We start from the raw sequence: 22834 nt of genomic DNA, 5'->3' as shown, positions 1-22834 counted from the left end.
TATATAAATTTAGTTAGCATGGCTGACAATAATAAAGAGAGTAGAATTAATATTGATAACTTTGATTTTGCACATGAAGGTGCTAGTAATGATGCCCCCATGTTTGTGAACTATCTTGTTACTAGGTTGCAACAAGCTATGGGCAACCCTAGCTTGCAAGCCAAAGTTAATCAGCAACTTTGCACTCATGGAATTCTCCAAAATACCCAAGAAGAGAGGGATCTTAGGAAGCCTCTTGTAGAGACCTCCAAACGAATACTCTCTCTGGTGAGAGAAGAGGACGAATCCCATGAAAGAGAAAGAAGTGAATCTCCAAGTTTTTTGAAAGATGTGGCTCCGCAAAGATGGCAGTCTCAACGATCCCCAACTCCTCCCAAGGGAAAAGATCGTCATATAGTCCTTCTCTTGCTCATTTTGAAAAAGAAATTAGAAGAAGAAAATGGAGAGAAATAGGTCACCCTCTTCTACATCTTCATTATCTTCCCCCTCTTTCGATGAAAGCAACGGTTTTTCTCCTAGAGAGTACAAGAGGACATCACAAATCCTATGCTTCTTGGAAAAGGTCCTGCAAGATTAAGGAGTTCAAGGAGGGAGGAAAGAGCATCTCTTTTCTCACCTATGATGGCACCTTTGGTGCTATGGACAAAGTTTTGTCCTTCATCCAACAATTTGATGCGGCCTTTGGAGATGAGGGCTTCATGGAATCCTCCAAGCTACGTCATGTGGCTAGATGCATTTTCTAAAGTCTTCTCGAGCAATTGTGGGCTAGTCTACAAGGTAATGGCAAAGCTCCCGAGACATGGAAAACTCTTAAGAGTTTCCATAATGAAGCAATTTCTTGCAAGTGATGCCAAAGACAAAGTGCTTACCAAATGGTGAAGTTTGAATCTATCTCCCAATGAGTCTATCCACAAGTATGTGGACAAGTTTTGGGGTTTACATCTCAAAGCTATAGTCTACCAAAAGATAGACTTCAAAAAACAAACGCAACAATTTTGTGCGAGAATACTTGAAGATATGGCCGATTATGTCAACTCTCAAAGGCCTAGGACCATCACTGAAGTGATTCACCATACAATGGTTGCTTCACAAATCAGTTTCCAACAAGGGGCTAAAGGGAATTTTAAGCTCATGGAAACTAAAGACCTAAATGGACCTAGAGGGAAGAATGATGCTCAAAAACTCTTTCCAAGGCAATTTTAGCAACAACAAGAACAAGACAAGGAGAAAGGAGTTTAGAAAGGTGAAAAATAACCTCTCTCCTGAGGAGTTAGAGGCTTTACACAAAGACCATAAATGTTTCAAGTGTGGGGAGCAAGGACATGGCTATCATTCTTGCCTCAAAAGAAATTCATGCAATGAGACTCCTAGAGCTTCCATAATAAAAATTCCAAAAGAGGACACTCATTGCAAAGGACCATCCCTTTCCTATGCTTGGGGAAAGGTGAGGAAGCATGATGCCTTTATTCGTTTTGACCCTAGATTTACTCACAACTTCATATCAACGGAGTTGTCCACTTAGATGGGCATACAAGCTTTCGAGATGCAAAATATTGTGACTTCCAATGGGGATTTCAAGGGACAACACACCCCCTTACTCCCTTGATTGGGAAATTGAGGCTTCATGTACAAAACTACTTCGACAAAGAGGACTTTATCTCTCCTCTCCAACATGAGGATGTTAGGGGCACCATGCTTCAATCGCATGGCTGCCATTATGAAATCCACTGAAAGGAGAATTTATTTCTCTTATAGGAAAAAGAACATGTACATAGATGCTAATGAGTCAGGTCATACTATACCTCTTGTAAATTCACTTGCATTTGATAAGTCAATGAAAATCTTAGTTTCCGCGTATATGATTTTTTTCAAAGAGTCCATAAGTGATCCTAATGTCTTATCCAATGAAAATGGTAGGAATAGAGGAATTATATTTGCCTAATTTCCTAAATAGATTCCAAGATGTTTTTATCTATGACATCTTGGAGAGTTACATCCAAAACGAGAGGATGATGACCATAAAATAGAGCTTCTATCTGGGAATTCACCGCCTAATAAGCCTCCTTATATAGTTTCTCAAGCTCAACAAGAGGTGATAATGAGGAAAGTACATGAACTAGTAGATAAGGGGATGGTGAGGCCTAGTTCCTCTCCCTTTTGTTTACTAGTCCTCCTAGTGCAAAAGAAAGACGGCACATAGCGTATGTGTGTTGACTATAGAGCACTAAATCAGATCATTAACAAAAACAAATTTCCCATGCTGCGGGTAGAAGATCTGTTTGATAAGTTGCAAGGCTCTACCTACTTCAATAGGATTGACCTTAAACGTGGCTACCATCAAATAAGGATAGTCAATGAAGATATTGTAAAGACTAGTTTTTGTACCGGATTTGATCTTTATGAATATCTTGTTATGCCTTTTGGCTTCACCAATGCTCCAGTCACATTCAAGCGCTTAATGGAAAAAGAAATTTAGGCCCTACCACAAGTTCACTGGAGTATTCTTTGATGATGTCATCATCTACTCCAATTCTCTCCAGGAGCATAAGCAACATCTCTAGGTAATCTTTCAAACTTTGAGGGAGAACAAAATTTTCATTAATCAAAAGAAGAATGAATTTTTCTTGCAAGAGATTCAATACTTAGGTCACATTATCTCTCAAGATGGTTGCGTATGGATCCAACAAAATTAGAGGTAATAAAAGGATTGCCTAATCCAAGGAATAGTACATGAGCTACAAAGATTTATTAGTATGTGTGCATACTATGGATACTTCACAGAAAAACTCTTACCTATAGTAGGACCATTACATGACTTAACAAAGAAGAACATTAAGTATACATGTACTAAAAAAGAGCAAAATGATTTTGGGAAGCTCAAAGAGAAGCTTACCTCTCAACCTGTGCTTACACTACCTCTCAAAACCATCTGAGCTCCAATGTGATGCTTGTGGAGATTGCCTTGGAGAAATCTTGCTTCAAGAAGGGCATGCCATAGCGTACAAGAGTTAAAGATTCAACTCCAATGAGTGAATATTGGGCATATACAAAAAGGAGCTACTAGATGTCCTACACGCCCTTGACACATGAAAGCATTATCTTTTGGGGACTCCATTCATCCTACAAACGGATCACCAAACTCTTAAGTACTTCATGATGCAAACCAAGATTTGCGACAAACAAATGAGGTGGAAAAAATTTCTTTTTCAATTTAATTTTCATATTGCTCATATTGCTGGCAAGAACAATCAAGTGGACGATGCATTATCATGACGATCGAGAGTAAATGTAGTGTCTATAGCAACTCATAATTATCTATCTTCTATGATAGATGAGTATGCTACTGATCCTAATTTCAAGGATATAATTTTAGCCCTTGCCTTAGGGAAGAAAGAAGAACCGTTCACCTTGCAGGATGGCTATCTTTTCCATGGCAATAGGCTATGTGCTACTAACTCCCTTTATGAAAAAGTAATGTATGAATCCCATGCTCCTCCCTATGTGGGACATAGAGGAATTCAACCTAATCTTTGAGGAGTAGAGACATATTTCTATTGGCCTACCATGAAAGTAGACATACAAGAGTATGTTTCAAAATGCACGGTATGCCAAAAGACAAAGTATGATAGAGGGAAGAAACTTGGATTACTCTAGCCATTGCCAATTTGTAATTCCCCATGGGAGAGAATAATTACCATGGATTTTATCTTTGGATTATCCAAGTCTATTCATGGGAATACAAAGGTGACAAGTTTAGCAAACAAGCACATTTTATACCTGTCAAAAAGACTATTAAGGCACATCAAATGGAAATTCTCTTCATATGTCATATTTTCAAGTACCATGTCTTGCCAACATCAATAGTGTTGGGTAGAGATCCTTGAATGACCACTAATTTTTGGAAGGGTCTCTTTAAGTATATAGGTACAAGGCTAAATTTCTCATCCACCTGTCACCCACAAACGGATGGCCAAAGTGAAATAGCTAACCTTACGATTCTAGATCTACTCAAGACCTATGTTATGGAAGTAGATCAATGCTCACAATGGGAGAAGTATCTACCCCTTGTAGAGTATGCGTACAATAACACTGTCCATATTACTATAGGGAAGACACCTTTTGAGATCATTGAGGGAAGACCTAAAAGCCCCTTGCTACTTAAGGTACATGGGAAGATCTTGCTGCTGATGAGTATAGCCGAGACCTACAAGAATATTTTCAAAAGATTAAGGAGGCTATATCCATCTCACAACAAAGGCAAAAAGTTGTTTCTAACAAGCACAGAAGGTCCTTAAATTTCAAGAAAAATGATTGGGTCCTACCCAAGTTTTTCAAGGCTCTATTGAGGCAAACTACGAGCAAAAATCCTATGGGCCATCAAAAGTATTATGCTAAGCTAGCAAAAAGATACTATGGTTCTTTTAAAATCTTAGAGTTGCTGAAATGCACAAAGTATGTGAAGCTTGTCAATTTGGAAAGTAGGAAAATGCATCCTTTCCTTATGATAAGCATGTAAGTAGGAATGCATTGGATTTAATGCATACAGATGTATGGGATCCGGTAAAGATTGCATCTATGGGTGGATGTAGATACTATGTGGGTTTCATTGATGACCATACAAGGAAGATATGGGTCTACTTCATGAAGCAGAAAAGTGAGTTGTTTATGCATTTTCATAATTTCAAAGGTTATGGTTGAAAGACAGACTGGGAAACATGTAACATTCTTCAAAGTCAGATGGAGGGGAGAATACGTCTCTAATGAATTCAATGGTTTTTTTGAAAAGTCATGGAATCTAGAGGTAGTTTTCATGCAGGTATACTCCGTAGCAAAATGGTGTTTTTGAGAGAAAGAACGGGCACATTGCAAAAGTGGCTAGAGCTTTGATGAATGAGAAGAACATGCCTCGTTGTTATTGGGTTGAGGATGTTGCTACAAGTGTCTACATTATGAATATGACCCCTACTTCTATAGGACATGATATGACACTTGAAAAAAAGTTCAATGGTGAAAACTAGATGTATCAGATTTTAAATTTTTTGGATGTAATGCTTATGTGCATGTGCTGGATGATGAGCTAAGAGTAAGATTGATCCAAAAGTTGAAAAATGTGTGTTCATTGGCTATTCCCTTGAGTAGAAAGGGTACAAGTACTACAATCTTATCACCGGTAAGGTGAGGGTAAGCAAGGATGTCATTTTTAAAGAAAAATCAAGTTGGTATGTTGATGAAAAAGATGATTTGGGGACTGATGTAAGAGAGAATGTGGCTGCAAAAAATAGAGATGCACAGTGGGTCACAAGAGTCATATAGTGCAGGTCATGGTGAGAATCAATGGAGTGGCAGGTTACATGAAAGAATGAGTCCTACTAACTCTTCAAATAGTGCAATGAAAGGAAAGGAAAAAATTGATGATGCCCCTAAGTTGCCAGATTTGAGTGTTGGTTATGATGATGGCGATAGTAGTGGTTTCATTAGAGTTTGGTTGAGGAGTTTGGCATACCCTCTGTGAAGACTTCTGGTGTAAGAAAGATGCAAGCATGGAATGAGGCACATGGAAGTGATCCTGGATCAAGTAGGTAAAAAAGAGTAAGAAATCCTGTGCAAAGATTGACTTATGATAGTTATGTGGCTCGTCACTGTTTATTTACGCAAAGATTATAGAGAATGTCTAAATCAAGGATGACAAATGGCAGCAAGCTATGGATGAAGATATGAACGCACTTGATGCAAATTGAACATGGGAATTGGTGCCATTACCAAAAGGTAAAAAGGAAATTGGATGTAAGTGGGTTTACAAAATAAAATATAATGTTGTTGGTAGTGTGAGCATGTACAAGGCTAGGGTTGTAGACAAAGGTTATGCACACACTTATGAGATTCATTATAAGGATACATTTAGTCCCATAGCTAAGATGGCAACCATCCGTGTGTTTATTTGTAGTGGCTATCACGTTAAAATGGGTGTTGAAGAAAATGGATTAAAGAATGCATTTTTGAATGGAGACTTGGAGGAAACTGTGTATATGGAGCAACCACAAGGTTATGCAAATATGAGGCTATGTGACCTTGTATGCCGGATAAAGAAAACATTGTATGGGTTGAAGCAAGCACCTAGAGCTTGGTATGAGAGGATTGTGGCATTTCTCATTTCATTGGGCTTTGAGATGTGTGATGCAAACCATTCCTTGTATGTCCAAAAGAATGAGGTAAGAGTTGTGGTAATATGCATATATGTGGATGATTTGATTGTTGGAGGTGATAATGTGGCTGAAGGAGAGGGCATGCATGCTCTACTTATGCAAGAGTTTGATATGGAAGACTTGGGAGACTTGAGATATTTGTTGGGCATTGAAATTATTTGCACAGAAGAGGGTGTATTGCTGTCACAAAGGCAATATGCTTTGGATATTTGAAAAAGTATAGGATGCCCTTATATCAAAATTTGAAGCTGGAGAATGATGTAGGTCAAGTGCTTGAGAATGCTACCATGTATAGGAAGATTGTGGGTAGCTTGATCTACTTGACTATCTCACGTCCAGACTTGAGATACACAACTAGATTGGTGAGTCAATTTATGCAATCTCCTAGGAAACCACACTTGGATGCAGTGAGGTGCACTTTGCGCTATGTGAGTTCTACTTTTGATTATGCACTCTTTTATAGGGCTGATGTGGAGTTGCATCTCTACGCATACACAATTGCGGATTGGGCTAGTACTACATATGATCATAGGTCTACTAGTGGATTCATGTTGTCACTTAGAAGTGCTACTATCACACGCAGCAACAAGAAGAAACCTAGGGTTTCTCTTTTGAGTACATAGGTAGTGTATAGGGGTGTTTCAATTGTGGCATGTATTTCTACTTCATGACTTTGGAATACAGGTACAAAGGCCGGTTTTCATCTATTGTGATAACCTCAGCAACATACAATTGGCACAAAACCCAGTGTTTCATGCTGGAATGAAGCACATTGAGGTGAATTACCACTTCATCAGAGAGAGGGTCTTAGCAAGAAAAATCAACCTCGAGTATGTGGCTATGGATGAGTAAGTTGCATATATCTTCACGAAGGCCCTTGGAGCAGAAAAGCTACGATAGTCTTGAGTGATGCATGGCATACGAGAGATGACATTGAGCTTGAGGGGGAGTATTGAGATTTCAAGATCAACATTCATGACTCCTGGATGACTACCACCAGCATTCATCATCCCACTGGTGCACCTTGGTGAATAAGCATACCTTCCCTAGTGATACTATAGTTGTACTACACCAAGCTGGCCTACCTATCAGAGTGATGGGACACTTATATACTCACCTCACTCACTACAGGTTCATACTAGACCGTTGTATTAGTTCCTCTTTTATGTTGTATTTTTTCCTTCTATTTTGTAGACCTCTTATCTTCAGTGTGTGAAGAAGAAGAAGAAGTACATTATTTTGCCTCTTTTGTGTGTGTGTGTGTGTGTGCACGCGTGCGTGCACACGCTTGCTAGAGCTCAAGCTCTCTCCTTCTCTATCTCTTGACTCCAAATGAAGAAAACACTAGTGCCAAAGACTGTATCAATCAAATCAAAGGAGGGATTTTTGCAAACTATCAAGGATCATTTGGGGGGCAATTGAAGTCCAAATCAAAATAATTTTTCACAAGAATGTTCTCCTTAGTGATGAGTAGAATGTGGACATGTCATCACAGTTGCCAGAGGGGGTGGAACATGGATCATGATCCATGTCACCCTACCCTAGAATCCAAAAATAATTTGTGCAAAATAAATCTCTTTCAAGTGCCATTCCACTGATGCAATCACAATTGTCATATGTTGTTGAACATGGATCGCAATCCATGTTCCCCAATATGACAGAGTATGGAAAATATCATGCATACAATTTTACATTTCCTTGGGGATTGTGCCATGCAATTTTTGGGAAAAATGGACCAAGGGTCAACCAAGTGTCAAGGAAAATTGGAAAGTCAGATCTCAAATAGTCGTTTTGACCCAAAGAAAATGATCCAAACTAAAAAAAAGTAGACAACTAGCTTAGGGAACATGCCCAAAACCATCCCACAAAGTTCTGTCTAAATTGGTCACCAAACATGGCTCACAATCCATCTACCCCTTGAGAAAAACTGACAAAAAATTATTGCAAACTATTGGTATAGATTAATGGTTAAAAACTATGTCAAAATTTTAGTGTTTGGTCTTTTAAAGTGAGTCACTTGTCAAAGTTCACCAGTTTCAGAGTGCTAGTGATAGAGTTTGTGAATTTAAGAAAAGTATTGATGTTGGAAGAGCTAGTAAGCTTAAAGTATCTCAGTGAATGAAAAATATACTTGAAAAGTGTGTCAAATTTGCAAGAAGGTCTGTGAGGTCCAAACAAGCTCTAATTGTGGTGAAATCCAATAGATAGATAGAATTGGGACCCTCCTCTAGATCTCAATCATCACAAGGGAAAATTATCAATAGAATAATCACCATGAGAAATCAAAGATGACATCCAAAACCAAATATGGCAAAGTCAGAGCAAATTGGGCTATAAAGTAGGAAATTGAGAAAGATGGGAAAATCTTGTTGAAATTTGAAAAGATTTCACCAGTGTAATAGGATAGGCTATATGAACATGTGCATCAAGTTTCATCTCAAAAGGGTGAAGGAGTACGAGCGGAAGTGCGACGCGAGAGAGAGTGCGAGAAGAAGAGCACGACGATATGGTGAACTCGCTCTACTGTAATGTGTAGAGCAAAGTGAGTTCTTATTAGGTTTTTACAAAAGAATATGTGTACATACCTGGCGGCCCGCCCACTTACCTGGGCGACCACATTGGGCTTTATACCCCAACAACCTCCCACTTAAAGTCCAATGTGGTACTTTAAGTGTGAGAGAAGCTACTATACAAGCTAATATACAAGAGATGTAGAGAAGTGATGTACTACCCTACACCTAACTGCTTGCGAAAATGTACAAAGCTCTCTGAGAGAAGTCCTTTTGTAAGTAGATCAACAGGATTTTCTGTGGTGTGAACTTTGACAAGCTGAAGTTGCTTATCCTCGAGCATTTCCCTGATGAAATGATACTTCACATCCACATGCTTTGTCTTTGAGTGATAAACTGGATTGCGAGCCAATTGTATAGCACTTTGACTATCACAATATAACATGGGCATCTCTTCTTTGATTCCCAAATCTGTTACTAGTCGATTAAGCCAAATTGATTCTTTGCATGCCTCTGATGCTGCAACATATTCAGCCTCTGTAGTAGACTGAGTAACACAATCTTGTAATCTAGAACGCCATGATACTGCTCCACCAGCCAATGTAAAGACATGCCCTGACGTAGACCTTCGGTTGTCTAAGTCACCTGCATAATCCGAGTCTGTAAAACCCTTTACACTTAGCTCCTGACTCCCATAGCATATACGCATAATCTTTGTAGCTTTCAGGTATCTCAATATTCCTTTCATTGCCTCCCAATGTTTCTTGCATGGGTTTGACATGTATCGACTTACTACTCCCACTGCAAATGCAATGTCTGGGCGAGTAGCAATCATTGAATACATCAAACTACCCACTGCAGACGCATATGGAATCTTATCCATTTCAGCCTGTTCTTCCTCAGACACAGGACAATCTTGTTTGCTAAGTTTCACATATGGTGGCAATGGAACACTCAGTGCCTTTCCCTTCTCCATATTGAAACGTTGCAAAACCTTGTCAATATACTCTGTTTGAGATAACCAAATCAACTTCTTTGATCTGTCTCTCTCAATGCGCATACCAAGTATATGACTTGCCTCACCCATGTCTTTCATGTCAAACAATTTTGCCATCTTTGACTTCAAAGCTGAAATTTCTTACAAGTGCTTGCCAGCAATCAACATGTCATCCACAAACAAAATAAGGATCAGCCAACTACCATCCTTAGCCTTCTTTGTATATAGACAGTGATCGAACTCACTACGTTTGTAGCCTTGAGAAAGCATAAACTTGTGGAATTTATGGTACCATGCCCTCGGTGATTGTTTTAAGCCATAAAGACTCTTTAACAACTGGCATACCCAATCTTCCTTGCCTTTCTCAACAAACCCTTCTGGCTGCTGCATGTAAATTTTCACATCTAAATCACCATGCAAGAACGCTGTCTTGATATCCATTTGGTGCAACACCAAATCTAATATGGAAACCAATGCAAGAAAGCATCTCAATGTAGTCATCTTGACCACCGGAGAGAAGACTTTCTCAAAGTCAATGCCTTGTTCTTGCTTAAAGCCCTTGGCAACAAGCCTTGCTTTGTACTTTGGCTGACTATCATGAGCGGTGATCTTATACCTGTAAACCCATTTACAAGGTAGAGCCTTTTTGCCCTGTGGTAATTTAACTAGCTTCCATGTCTTGTTTTTATGCAGAGCTGTCATCTCTGACTGCATGGCCAATTGCCAATTCCCGGAGTCCTTCATTTGCAGTGCTTCCTTGTAACATGAAGGCTCATTGCAATCAGTCAACATGACATAGTTCATAGATGGAACAAACCTATCAGGAGGTCGCGTGACACGTCCAGATCTACGCACAATAGGTGGCTCAGGCTCAGCCACAACATGTGGTTCCACTCTATCCTGTCCTTGCTCCTCTTGAGCCCTGAAATTTTTTCTTGCACGTGCAGGTCCATCTTCTTGGAAGACAACTCTTCTAATCTCCTCAACCCTCTCTGGTTTAGAATGATATTTGGATTCATTAAAGTGAACATCATTGCTGCGGACAACCTTTCTGGATTCGGGATCCCAAAGTCTGTACCCCATCTCACCAGAATTACCATAGCCTAGAAAGATGCACTTTCTACTCTTTGGATCAAGTTTGTTCCTAAATTCCTTTGGAACGTGAGTATATGCCTCACATCCAAAGACTCTGAGATGCTTGTATGAGGGCATTTTGCCTGACCATACCATCTCTGGCACTGAATTCTTCTGCAAAACCTTGCTAGGAGATCTATTTACAAGATGAACAGCTGTTGATACAGCTTCAGCCCAAAACCCATTTGGCAGCTGTGCATTAGACAACATACTTTTGACCTTCTCTTGTATGGTCCTATTCATCCTCTTAGCAACACCATTTTGAGGAGGATTTTAAGGAGCAGTAAGTTCACGTTTTATACCTTTTGACTCACAAAAGTCCTGAAAGGCCTTTGAAACATACTCTCCACCATTGTCAGTGCGTAAGCATTTAAGCTTCTTGCCACTCTGATTCTCCACAAGTGTCACAAACGTTTTGAAAACACTCAACGCTTCATCCTTGTGCTTGAGAAAGTAAACCCATACTTTCCTCGAGTAATCATCTATAAATGTCATAAAGTAAGAAGCTCCCCCTAGAGATAGGTTAGGCATAGGTCCACACAAATCACTATGAACAAGTGCCAACTGTGTATCTCTTCTACTGCTTCTATGCTTATGTGGCTGCTGTGTTTGCTTACCATATAGACAATGTTCACAGAATTCAAAATCATTAAATGAAAAGCCAGGCAAATAACCAGAACGAGACAAGATTTCCATTCCCTTCTTGGACATATGTCCTAACCGGCTATGCCACAAAGAAACGTTCGGCTGCTCGGTTACATTGATTACATTTTTAGAGACATTTGATACATAAATCATGTAAATTCCTCCAGACTTTACTCCATGTGATACTGTCATAGAACCCTTGGATATCTTCCACATGTTCTGTCCAAAAGTGGTGACGTAGCCAGCATCATCAAGTAAACCTGTGCTGATCAAGCTCTTTGTAATTGCAGGAACATGTCTCACATTCTTCAGCGTGAAAGAAGAGCCATTCTGAAACTTCAATTGAACATCTCCAACACCTAAGATCTCACATGTCTGCCCATTGCCTAGCCGAACATGATCTTTAGTGGTCACATAAGAGGTAAACCACTCCTTGTTTGGAGACACATGAAGTGATACCCCTGAGTCTATAATCCAGTCACTCAGTGCATTTCCATCAGATGCTGTAAGAAGAGCTGAGTCCATTGTATTCTTCAAGAAGTAGATGTCTCCTGACACTAGACTGTCATCCTCTGCAACAGTGTTTGTCACATTTATTTCTTGAATCTTCACTGAGGACTCGTTCTTCTCACCATGGTCTTCAGCTTTCTCTTTGCCTTTTTCTGCTTTCCATTCTCTGTAGTCTCTTTTCATGTGACCCTTCTTGCCACAATGGTAGCATTCTATGTCACTCTTGCCTTTAGCACTGCGGGACTTGCTACGAGACTGATTCCTCTTTCCACCTTTGTACTTTTCTTTGGTCCTTCCCCTGACAACTAAGGATGTTCCTTTGCCTTTGTCCATTGTCTTTCTATTGGTTTCTTCAGTAAGAAGACTTCTTTCTACACCTGCTATGTTCAAACCATCTGGAGGTGCAGAATTACTCAAAGCTGTGCGAAAAGTGTCCCAACTTTCTGGCAATGTGATCAACAGGAACATAGCTCTAATAGGTTCATCAAACTTGACACCTTGAGCTGACAACTGACTATAGATTGTGTTGAATTCATTCAGATGATTGGACATAGGTGTCCCTTCTTTCATCTTCAAGTCAACAAGCTTCTTAAGACAGTATACCTATGAAGCTGCACTCTGCTTCTCATAAAGATCACTCAACTTTAACCATGCTTGATAAGCCGACATCTCGTCTGCTACATTGAAGTAAACGCTTTTTGCCAAAGTCAGCATAATGGTAGAAAGTGCCAATTCATCCATTTCGCTCCATTCATCTTTGTCCATATCTTTTGGTTTTATCCCCTTGAGCTTTATAGGTTTTATCTGCTTCTTTTGTACCAACACGTGCCAAATCTGCTGCTTCCACAATGGGAAATTGGTTCCATCCAGCTTCTTGATATTGTAAAGAGCAGTGTCCTGTGATCCAGCCATAGCTACGCTTCACAGTGGTTTACTTTCCTGGGAAAAATTCGGCAGAGTTTCCCCTGTAAACTGACCTCTGAACCAATATCAACCTGTCAAATGAACCAAGAAAGCTTCAGATTCTGCATAAATTTCGGCAGAGTCTCCTTTGTAAAATGGCTCTGGTGTACTAAAAAACAGACCAAAAAACAGCTCAAAAAACACTGTCTCTCTGACACTGTAAGCTGCGGGTAAACCTGTCCTGCACCTGTATTGTCTCTGACTGTCCTGTCACTGTCCTGTAAGCATAGACTGCGACAATGCCTCAATGGAAATAAAGCAAAGATGCAATCCCAACTGTCTAACTCACAGTCAATACATCCTAGCTGCCTATCTAAGGGTGCTCGAGGGATCGCTCCAAGACCTGTATCACCGAAAGGATCTCAACATTCGAGAATCCCCCAGCTCAATAAAACCTCACTCGACCCTCAACAAAGGCTGCAGTAAATCTGACAATATATAGACATCCCACAAAGTCATACATCCACAAATTTCCCACTGTATGCTGTAACCGCTGCGGCGGTTGTTTGCTGTGTGACTCACAGCCAGCAAACCCTCAACAGACATACATCATCTCTGACAATACATCCCATGTGAAAGTACCTGCAATGTCAGGATGAAATCTCGAATATCAAGTAGCAAACACAAGCTACCTGATGAACTAGTAGATGTCGCCTACAGTTTGTGTGTAGATGCGCCCGTGTCGTATGTGACACGTCTCCAAGAACTGTGAGCCTTCCTTCGATGTGTAGACAGCCACAAATCAACACTCTGGGAGTGTCGATATCCTCAGCACCTGCAGTCGTAGGCCGAAAACCCCAAATTTGCAGAGTCAGATCTGCACCCGCCGAGACCACGTAGTCGAAAATGGCCTGCGCAGACCTTTGTCGAAGCCGAACGGTGGCCGAGATGACCTCAGAATGAAATTCTGACAACACCAAGCCCTTCGAGCTGTCCCACGAGATTTGGGGCCGTGTCTTCGCCTGTCGAATTTCACTCCAATCTGAGCTGGTGACTCTAGCCTCCTGCAGTGCTGTCCCGAGCCTCGATCTGAGCTCTGATACCAGTTGAAGGAGTACGAGCAGAAGTGCGACGCGAGAGAGAGAGTGCGAGAATAAGAGCACGACGATATGGTGAACTCGCTCTACTGTAATGTGTAGAGCATAGTGAGTTCTTATTAGGTTTTTACAAAAGAATATGTGTACATACCTGGCGGCCCGCCCACTTACCTGGGCGACCACATTGGGCTTTATAACCCAACAAAGGGTGCCAAACATGGATCGCAATCCATGTACCTTGTCTAGTTTTCCTAGCCAAAACCATACCATCATGTCCTAATTGTCAAGAAAACCCTAACCCTAAAGTTTCAAGTCATTTAAATTTCAAAACCCTAGCCAAAGTCTCAAAATTCTAGAAAAAATTCCAAAAAGTGGTATAAATCTCTAACAGTGATCCAAATTCAAAAAGTTTTGAACATATCATCCCCAGAGTATGCTTAATCAGATGGTGTCATCAAAAGTCCCAAATGTGTTCCATTCCAACATGGATTGCAATCCATGTACCTGAGAGTCAAATTTGACCTATAACCACATAACCTAGTGTTTGTAGTTGTCCTAGATGCACTGATGAAGTTTGGTCAAGTTTGGACTTGTTTCAATCAAGTTATGCTCATTTTTCATTTTATGGTCAAGTTTGCATTTTTTGACTTTTTGGAAATTTTCGACAAAGTTTTGACAAATTTTAGAAACTGACTAGTGATTTTGTGGTGCCAAAATGCCTCTAAAAGAGCCAAAAGGAGTGGGAGGTTGCACCATATGAGGTCATCAACATTTCATCGAATGAGAAAGCCCACATTTCTGAGGAAGAGTTGGCAAAAATACCAGCCCACATGTTCATCGATAAGTTCCAACATGCTGACGAAACAAAACTGAAGACTACAATATTCCCTAGAGAGCTATGGACACTCTACTAATACAGGGAATTCATAGAGGGATCGAGGTGTCTACAACTTGAATTTGTGTTTTGACTTCCATCATAGGGAGCGGACTTCCAAAGAGCACATGAATTAAGGATTTCAGTACAATAAAATGTAGAAGCCACCTTAATCAACAAAGATGGAGCCACAATGAAAGTTAGAATAATAGATGAGCTAATCAACCAAGCTCTCCACATAAGACCAAGCAGCCACAACCTCCACAATAATCATCCAAGCCCTCCACATAAGACCAAGCAGCCACAACCTCCTCAATGAAACCAAAGTAATTGATAACGACAAAGCATTCATAAAGCAACAAGGACATAAATTTATTTACAATTACCTCATATATATAGAGACAAAGCTACCCTTGTGACTTATTTCTCAACATCTAAATGTTCAAAAGCACCCACATAGAGCCCAACCAACATATTGCAGTGGCCATGACCATGGGGCTAGACAAGGAAAGGACAACTACATCCTATAAAATATGGCAGAAGCTAACTTGAAAGGAAGCGACCACAACAAAACATATATAAATATTGGACCAGTATTGATGCGGATTGCATATCAATCTTTGAAAATGGTAGGCGAACTACCACCTACAGAATCCTAGCTCAACTTGCTGTTAAGTATGGAGCCTGATTTACCCTTCTAATTTTCTGTGGTAAAAGCGCACATTTGTAAGGCCCCCATTATGAGGAGAAGCCATCGTGTGTGAAGGAAAATCACTCACTGGAAACCAAAATTTTCACGGACAAGAATCAGGGGCAACTTTAAAGGCCTCGGGGGCGGAGTCCCCCGAGAATTTTTTTTCACCGGAATATTCTTTTTCGCCGGAATATTATGGCCGGCCGGCGGCCGGAAAGTGGTCGAAAAACAACCGGTCGGTTGGCCGGTGGTCGGTAGTCAATGGCCGATGGCCAGTGGTCGGAAGTCAATGGCTGGTGGCCGGTGGTCGGAAGTCAATGGTCAATGGCCGGTGGCCGAATTCAAAAGCAGACTTGTCTTCTCAAGGGCGGCCACACATGGGCGGATTGGAGGGTCCGATTTGGACTTATTCGCACAAGGGCGGCTACACATGGCTGTCTCTCATAAGAGAGGGCAGCCCTTTTGGCCTATAAAAGGAGGCCATTTCTACACACATTTCATAGTGTGAAGTTGATGCAACAAGGTGAGTGTGAGGTGGTGAGAGTGAAGCAAGGCGGGAGCTCCATTAAGGGTATAATACCTTTGTAAACTACTTCTTGTTTTGAAGTACTAAAGCCATTGAGTGGCTGCTTTCCCGTGGACGTAGCCCACATTGGGTGAACCACGTATATCGTGTGTACTCTCTCTCTCTCTCTCTCTACTCTATAATCTCTTGTATATAAATCTGTCTCTCTCCATTAAGTAATCTACTCAATTATCTATTTAGCTACGTCTTATTTCATAACAACTGGTATCAGAGCAAGGTTTGCTCGTAGCTAAATTATCTAAAGGAAAGGATTCCTTGAATTTAGTGGGAGTTATGGTGGAGGAAGGGAAGCTCAAGATTGAGAAGTTCAACGGCAAAAACTACCAACATTGGAAGATGCAGATTGAAGACTATCTCTACCAGAAGGACCTCTATTTGCCACTAGGCGGTCTTGCGAAGAAGCCCGCAACAATGGCAGATGAAGCATGGATTGTCCTTGATCGAAAGGCACTGGGAACAATCGGGTTAAGCTTGGCGTCAACAGTGGCCTTCAATGTTTCGGAGATGAAGACCACGGAGGACTTGATGAAGTCACTTGACGACTTCTACGAGAAACCATCGGCATCCAATAAGGTATTTCTTATGAAGCGCTTGTTCAATCTAAAGATGGCAGAGAATGGTTCAGTTGCAGAACACCTAAATGACTTTAACACAAACATAAGTCAACTTCGATCAGTGAAAATCAATTTCGATGACGAAGTGCGAGCTCTCCTTATACTATCATCTCTACCGGATAGTTGGGACAGCCTTGTGATGGCTGTAAGTAATTCTATCTCTGGCACAAATACTCTTAAGTTTGATGATGTTGTGGGTGTTCTCCTAAGCGAGGAAATGCGAAGGAGAAGCACAGGAGAATCATCAAGTGCTGCACTATCAGTGGAAACAAGAGGAAGGCTTAAGGAGAGGTTCAAAAACCAAAAGGGTCGTGATCGCTCAAGGCGGAGCAAGTCATGTACAAAGTCAGTTCTTGAATGTTGGAACTGCGGCAAGAAGGGCCACGTCAAGAAGGATTGCTGGTCCAAGAAGAAGAAGGAGACAGAGTCTCAAGACAACAAGCCAACATCGGAGGCCAATGTGGCAGGTAAAGTAGAGCAAGATGCTCTAATTCTCTCATTAGACAATGTGTCTAATTCTTGGATAGTAGATTCCGGGGCTTCATTCCATGCGACACCACACAAGCAACATTTCCAAGACTACACCAAAGGTAATTTTGGGTATGTATAATTGGGAGATGATGAAGCTTGTGAGATTGTCGACAAAGGTACAGTTTCTGTCAAAACTGCTAACGAAAATGAATGGAAGCTTAAAGATGTTAGGCATGTTCCTTCTCTTCGCAAAAATTTGATCTCTACAGGACAATTGGACGATGAAGGTCACAACATTGCATTCGGAAACAAACGGTGGAAGATCTCAAAGGGATCTTTGGTGGTTGCCAAGGGTGAAAAAGTCGGTACACTTTACTTGTGTACTGTTAGCACGCAACCTTCAGCATGTGCAGCTACTACAGAAGTTGACAGTGCGGTGTGGCACTACCGACTTGGGCATATGAGTGCCAAAGGAATGCAAATCCTTCAAACAAAGAAGCTTCTACCAGGTTTGAAAGAAGTGGACTTAGAGTTCTGTGAAGATTGTGTTTATGGTAAACAAAAGAGGGTAAAATTTCAAAAATCAGGAAATGAAAGAAAAAAGAAAAAACTTGAGTTGGTTCATTCTGATGTTTGGGGTCCTGCAAGTACACCATCACTTGGTGGCTCATTGTACTATGTAACATTCATAGACGATGCGACTAGAAAAACATGGGTTTATGTCATGAAGAATAAATCCGATGTATTTTCCATATTTCAAAGGTGGAAAGCCTTTGTGGAGAATGAAACAGGTACCAAGGTTAAATGCCTCAGATCCGACAATGGAGGCGAATATTGCAGCCAAGCTTTTGAAATCTTTTGTGCTAGCAATGGCATTCGGAGGCAAAGGACAACCCCAAGGACACCTCAACAAAATGGGATTTCGGAAAGGATGAACAGGACAATCATGGTACGAGCACGAAGCATGTGGCTACATGCAGGCCTACCGCTTGAGCTTTGGGCGGAAGCTGTAAGTACGTCTGTGTACTTAATCAATTGGTCACCCTCAACAGCATTGAATGGGGGAGTTTCAGAAGAGGCATGGACAGGTAAACCGGTGAATTATGCATTTCTCAAAGTGTTTGGGTGTGAGGCTTTCACGAACATAGATAGAAGCCTAAGATCAAAGTTAGATGCAAAGTCCAAAAAGTGTTTCTTCATTGGCTATGGAGAAGGAGACTTTGGGTATCGCCTATGGAATCTTGAAGATGGTAAAATCTTAAGGAGTAGGGATGTAATTTTTAACGAACAAAATATGTACAAAGATTACTTGGAAAGAAAACAAACAAAAGAAACAGGTGATGAGTACATGGAGCTTGAGGACGGTGAAGACTCAAGGACTGCAAACGGTGACAATGTGCAACAACGTCAACCAAATGAGGAGCCTCAACCTATTCCCCAAAGATCTACAAGAGCAAGTAGACCTCCAGAAAAGTTTGTTCCTTCCTTCAACCATCTCTTGATCTCAGATTCTGGAGAGCCGGAATCATATGAAGAAGCTATGCAACATGAATCCAAAGAAGAATGGACGAAGAGCATGCAAGTGGAGATGGACTCACTACATCGCAACCAAACATGGGAGTTGGTTGAGTTGCCTAAAGGTAAGCGGGCACTTCAAAACAAATGGTTGTACAAGCTAAAGGAAGAAGAAGGTGGGAAGAAAAGGTACAAGTCTAGGCTTGTGGTAAAAGGTTTTTCTCAAAAGAAAGGTATTGACTTCAATGAAATATTTTCTCCTGTTGTAAAAATGAACTCAATTAGGCTTGTCTTAAGCCTTGTGGCTGCTCATGATCTAAATCTCGAGCAAATGGATGTAAATACGGCATTCCCTCACGGTGACTTAGAGGAGGAAATCTACATGCTTCAACCAAAGGGGTATGAAGTAAAAGGTAATGAAAAAATGGTTTGCAGATTGAAGAAGAGCTTGTATGGTTTAAAGCAAGCATCAAGAAAATGGTACTTGAAGTTTGATCGATGGATGTTGGATCATGGATTCACAAGATGCAACTCGGATCATTGCGTCTACACGGAGAATTTGGGAGATGGGAAATTCATCATCCTAATGTTGTATGTTGATGACATGTTGATTGCAAGTGCTAACATGTAGGACATCAAAGACCTAAAAGAGGAGATGTCCAAATCTTTTTCAATGAAAGATTTAGGTGCTGCAAAGAGGATACTTGGTATGAAAATATCAAGGGACAGGACGAAGAAGACAATAAAGCTATCTCAAGAAGATTACATCAAGAAGGTACTAGAAAGGTTTGCAATGCAAAATGCAAAACCAGTTTCTACACCTTTGGCTGGTCATTTTAAACTAACGAAGGATATGTGTCCAAAGACACAAGAGGAGATAGCCTATATGTCTAAAGTTCCATATGCTGCAGCGGTAGGTTCTCTAATGTATGCTATGGTCTGGACAAGGCCAGACATTGCATATGCAGTGGGAGTTGTGAGTAGGTTCATGGACAACCAAGGTAAAGAGCATTGGCAAGCTGTGAAGTGGATACTTAGGTATCTAAAAGGGACAACAACAAATGCTTTGTATTTTGGAGGAACTGATATTTTTCTAGAAGGGTATGCTGATGCAGATATGGCAGGTGACAAAGATACTCGAAGGAGCACTAATGGCTATGTGTTCACGGTTGGAGGCACAGCAGTAAGCTGGGCTTCAAAGCTGCAGAAAGTGGTTTCACTTTCTACCACGGAAGCAGAGTATGTAGCAATGACGGAGGCAAGCAAAGAAATTCTGTGGCTTCACAGATTCTTAGAAGAGCTTGGATTCAAACAAGACAATTGTGTCTTGTACAGTGATAGCCAAAGCGCTATCCATCTTGCGAAGAACTCAGCCTTTCATTCAAGGACAAAGCACATTGAGGTGAGATATCACTTCATACGCACTCTTTTGGAAGAGGGACAACTAAAGCTAGGAAAGGTGCATACAAGTGAAAATCCTGCAGACATGTTTACAAAGGTGGTCAACAAGGAGAAGTTGAGCTTTTGCTCATCTTCAATCGGCATTCAAGGATAAGAAGCTAGAATGGAAAGCAGTCACAGGTTTGGTTTGGAGATCAGTCTCCAAGTGGGAGATTGTTAAGTATGGAGCCTGCTTTACCCTTGTAATTTTCTGTGGTAAAAGCGCACATTTGTAAGGCCCCCATTATGAGGAGAAGCCATCGTGTGTGAAGGAAAATCACTCACCGGAAACCAAAATTTTCACGGACAAGAATCACGCCGGAATATTCTTTTTCGCCGGAATATTATGGCCGGACGGCGGCCGGAAAGTGGTCGGAAAACAACCGGTCGGTTGGCCGGTGGCCGGTAGTCAATGGCCGATGGCCGGTGGTCGGAAGTCAATGGCCGGTGGCCGGTGTTGGAAGTCAATGGCCGGTGGCCGATGGTCGAATTCAATGGCCGGTGGCCGAATTCAAAAGCAGACTTGTCTTCTCAAGGACGGCCACACATGGGCGGATTGGAGGGTCCGATTTGGACTTATTCGCACAAGGGCGGCTACACATGGCTATCTCTCATAAGAGAGGGCAACCCTTTTGGCCTATAAAAGGAGGCCATTTCTACACACATTTCATAGTGTGAAGTTGATGCAACAAGGTGAGTGTGAGGTGGTGAGAGTGAAGCAAGGCGGGAGCTCCATTAAGGGTATAATCCCTTTGTAAACTACTTCTTGTTTTGAAGTACTAAAGCCATTGAGTGGCTGCTTTCCCGTGGACGTAGCCCACATTGGGTGAACCACGTATATCGTGTGTACTCTCTCTCTCTCTCTACTCTATAATCTCGTGTATATAAATCTGTCTCTCTCCATTAAGTAATCTACTCAATTATCTATTTAGCTAAGTCTTATTTCACAACACTTGCTACACAAAAAAAAGCACTCTGTCAGAATGGTAGGGGAATCTTTCTCAACTCCCACCAAAAGAAGACCAAGAGGCCAAAGCTCCAAAGCAAAGGTAACAGATAGTGAAGTCATGGAGTCTGACCTGCAATTTAGGGGCAAAATCAAGCCAAGGAGTAGAGACATGCTATCTGAATTCTAGTCGACCATTGAGGAGAAACAAGAAGACAACTTCACCATTCCTTTGGTGAGAAACTAAAGTAAGCTAGTAGAAAATATTCCCTAGACACAAACACAAAGATCTATGGAAAAGGCTCAAATATTGCAAGAGGAGGGGCGTAAGAAGCTGGCAAACAAGAAGAAGAAAGTGGATACAGAGGGCTCAAAAGTTGATGATGAAGACGATTTGGAACTAAACAAAATGTTCGAACAAAGAAAAGTCGAGGAATTACAAAAGATCAAGCAAAACAAAAGGATAAAGGTAAGTGAAGAAGTGGAGCTCATCGGCACCATGCACCAATACATTCACAAAGTTCTAAAAACGAAAGGCCAAGCGAAGAGCCAAGGAGGATTCAAAAAATAGAGAGTAGAAGATTTAGAGTCCCCAACAGACTCCCCAAGAGACCAAAACAGCACAAGAGCAACCACCATGGGAGGAGGTGGTAGAAGACACCCAAGAAATAGGCTACACAGAGAGTGAACAATGGTTCTCTCCCAAGCCAATGACACCGCCACCTGCTGAAGAAAACAAAGAGGAATCTCAAAAGAGGGATGCATATCAAGAGCATGTTTCTCCAAGCCAAAAGACCTTGAGGAAAACCCGGATGATCAAGAGAAGAAGGAGACTACTCTTGAGAATCAAGAGAAAAAAGAAGTTGAAAAGGTTGATCAATCCAAACCAGCAGAAAAAGACCAAGACAAAGCCAAGACTACTAAGAAAATAATTTCGACCATAAGAGAGTGTTCCTAAACCATAGGATGACCCTTCTGGATAGTTTTGTTGCAAATTTTAGGACCTTGATCATAATGGATAGTGATTTTGGTACCTTGCAGGATAGTGCCTCTAGACCTTTTAGACCTCCTCCTAAAGTTTTGTTGCATTTCAACTTTGATTGAGTGCTGAAATGGCATGACATCTAAGAGAGCTAAGGGGGTGGTGAGATATAGCATAGACATATTGCCCAAATAGAGAGTGATAGATTTGCTAGTGTAATGGAATAGGCCTATTAACTTGAGAATAACAGAAATTAATGAGAGTACTTTTGAGAGATTACTTTGTGAGCATAGCGGGTGAACATAATTGAAGATATCAACATAGACATAGCAATTAGTTAACTTGGCATGAACAATACTTTTGCAAGAGAGAGAATTCAGAGAACATGACAACCATTGAGGACCGGATTTATGTGGAGCTGGTCCCCCCTCCAATAGGCATGTGTATTATGATTTCTCCCATTAAGAGAGACTTGTTAACACAACTTTGTGTTCCTTGTGACCTAGGTGATGCAATGAAGATGGAAAGCTTCATGCATCACAAGCATAACATAAACTTTGAAGAAAGCTTTAACTACCACAAGCCTCAGTCCCAAGACCTCAAACACCTTCGAATGTGGAGAGATCTAGTAGGGAATGAGGGTAGGGAAGAGGAAGAAGAAACATTTCATAGGAGAAAGAATTAGTTCCTCACTTATCATAACTCTTCTTGCT

The sequence above is a fragment of the Adiantum capillus-veneris genome, chromosome 24 (assembly GCF_014529385.1).
Source record: "Adiantum capillus-veneris isolate H3 chromosome 24, ASM1452938v2, whole genome shotgun sequence".
Classification (NCBI taxonomy): domain Eukaryota; kingdom Viridiplantae; phylum Streptophyta; class Polypodiopsida; order Polypodiales; family Pteridaceae; genus Adiantum; species Adiantum capillus-veneris.
This window is presented reverse-complemented; position numbering follows the sequence as displayed.